A 2,947-nucleotide genomic window follows, 5' to 3' on the forward strand; every position below is an offset into this window, starting at 1 on the left:
TCTATGGGTTTACTGTCTGTTTGTGGACAAGAGTTTCACAGCTTTAAACAAACGAACAAACAAACAAACAAACAAAAAACTGCCCACCATTAAGGAAATTCCATAAAAAATTTTTTAAAAAGCATTTGAAAAAACTGTTGCATCATAATGTTTCCAATGTCAGCAATTATTCATTTTTATAAAAAAAAAAGTCAAAACGTGCATATTTGTATATTCCAGGGTATCACGAGGTTAGAAATCTTCTTAATAAAACCATTAAAAAAAAAAAAAATTAAAATGCATTTCAACTTTAGTCTAATTTTGACTAATAAAATCAATTAAAAAAAATAAAAATCTAGATCCTTTTTTTCATAATTCATGTATGAAAGGGTTAAAAAGTACTGTATGGATATTTTTAGGTATTTATTCAAATGCAGATATGGCGGAGGTTCATTTTAGTTTTTTGTTTTTTTTTTATTGTTTTTCTTTTATTTATTATAATTTAACACTGTTTTATTAAATATTGGTTTTCTGAATCCTCCTAAAAGCACTTTTTTCTGTCTGAGGCAGATGTTGGTTCCTTTGTTTGGATTGAACTCAAATCCTGTTCTGATGTTAGTTGTGAACTAATAGAATCTGAACATTTGAACAGGATCTGAAACTGGAATGTCTGGAAAACAGAATTTCAGTTGGAACATTTGCTGATAGAACATTAGATCCTGTTGGGATCAAATACAAATGTGTTTAGGATTTGTGCAGATTTATGATGGAATTTAATTCTTCAAGGAAATAATTTTTTAAAAGAAATAAACAAAAAGTGACCTTTTTAATAGTATCATGATATATCGTGATCTATCGTATGGTGATCCTAGTATTGTGATTTGTGTCGTATTGTCGTTGTTCGTTCACAGAAACAGCGACAGACACGGGGTCGTCTCAGACGGGGTGGGTTTATTTGGCGTACGCAGGGTCAACAGACAAACTGACAGAGTGTTGCATCCAGTGTTTTTCTGGTTTCTTCAGTTGTCACATGTATGTGTTTATGTAAATTGCAGATAAGTCCATGGCTCAGTTGGCGCTGCTGTATCCTAGAAGGCCTTGACAAACTAAGATTATTTCTGACAGTTTGTCTGAACTTTATACAGAGTGTAAGTGTGTTCAGAGTTCACATGGAGTAGAATATGGATAAATAATGACAGAAGAAAAGGAAATAATAGTATAGATCCATCATATCACCAGATTCTTGCCAATACACAGCTCTGATGTCATGTGACTCTCCAGTTCACATGACCCTAACCCTGACCCCTGACCCCTGACCCTGACCCCTGACCCTAACCCTCAGTGTCAGTACACTGTAAAAAAAAAAAAAAAAATCGGTTGGTCATGTGACGCTGAAAAAATTCAGATACTTAATTTCAGTGCAAAAACAATTCGGTGCTAGAAATTCAGTGGCTTTTCTAATACAAACTCTGATGAGACAGATTTACTTCCATACTGGTCCGACCCACTGCACATCAAATGGTCCTGAATGTGGAACCTGAAAGAACATGAGTCTGAGAGCCTGAGCTACACGATGATCAGGTGTAATGACTGGTGTTCAACCTGTAGGGGTCCCACCACAGATTTACTGTAAAACAGAGAAAAAAATAAATAAGAATAAATGAATAAATGAATGAATGAATAAATAAATTAAAATAATAAAATACAAAAATTAAAATAAATAAATAAATTAATTAATTAATGAAAATTAAATACATAAAAAAAAAAAAAAAAAAATTAAACATATAAAAAATAATACAAATTTAAAAATTAAGAAACAAAAAAATACAAAAAAACAAAAACAAAAGCAAAAAACAAACAAACAAACAAACAAACAAAAAACAGAAAAACCTACAATGCTCTGGGGTTTCATTTTTATTTCACAGGAGATTCAATGGTCTTCCATCCCTGGGACCCTGGTCTGAATGGAGCCCCCTTTAGGACACTGGTCTGGATGGAGCCCCCTGTAGGACCCTGGTCTGAATGGAGCCCCCTGTAGGACCCTGGTCTGAATGGAGCCCCCTGTAGGACCCTGGTCTGAATGGAGCCCCCTTTAGGACCTGGTCTGGATGGAGCCCCCTGTAGGACCCTGGTCTGAATGGAGCCCCCTTTAGGACCCTGGTCTGAATGGAGCCCCCTGTAGGACCCTGGTCTGAATGGAGCCCCCTTTAGGACACTGGTCTGGATGGAGCCCCCTTTAGGACCCTGGTCTGAATGGAGCCCCCTGTAGGACCCTGGTCTGAATGGAGCCCCCTTTAGGACCCCGGTCTGAATGGAGCCCCCTTTAGGACCCCGGTCTGAATGGAGCCCCCTGTAGGACCCTGGTCTGAATGGAGCCCCCTGTAGGACCCTGGTCTGAATGGAGCCCCCTTTAGGACCTGGTCTGAATGGAGCCCCCTGTAGGACCCTGGTCTGAATGGAGCCCCCTGTAGGACCCCGGTCTGAATGGAGCCCCCTTTAGGACCCTGGTCTGAATGGAGCCCCCTGTAGGACCCCGGTCTGAATGGAGCCCCCTTTAGGACCCTGGTCTGAATGGAGCCCCCTTTAGGACCTGGTCTGAATGGAGCCCCCTTTAGGACCCTGGTCTGAATGGAGCCCCCTTTAGGACCTGGTCTGAATGGAGCCCCCTGTAGGACCCTGGTCTGAATGGAGCCCCCTTTAGGACCTGGTCTGAATGGAGCCCCCTTTAGGACCTGGTCTGAATGGAGCCCCCTTTAGGACCCTGGTCTGAATGGAGCCCCCTGTAGGACCCTGGTCTGAATGGAGCCCCCTTTAGGACCTGGTCTGAATGGAGCCCCCTTTAGGACCTGGTCTGAATGGAGCCCCCTGTAGGACCCTGGTCTGAATGGAGCCCCCTTTAGGACCTGGTCTGAATGGAGCCCCCTTTAGGACCTGGTCTGAATGGAGCCCCCTGTAGGACCCTGGTCTG

This window comes from Sphaeramia orbicularis, chromosome 1 (assembly GCF_902148855.1).
Source record: "Sphaeramia orbicularis chromosome 1, fSphaOr1.1, whole genome shotgun sequence".
In the NCBI taxonomy this organism is placed as follows: Eukaryota; Metazoa; Chordata; class Actinopteri; order Kurtiformes; family Apogonidae; genus Sphaeramia; species Sphaeramia orbicularis.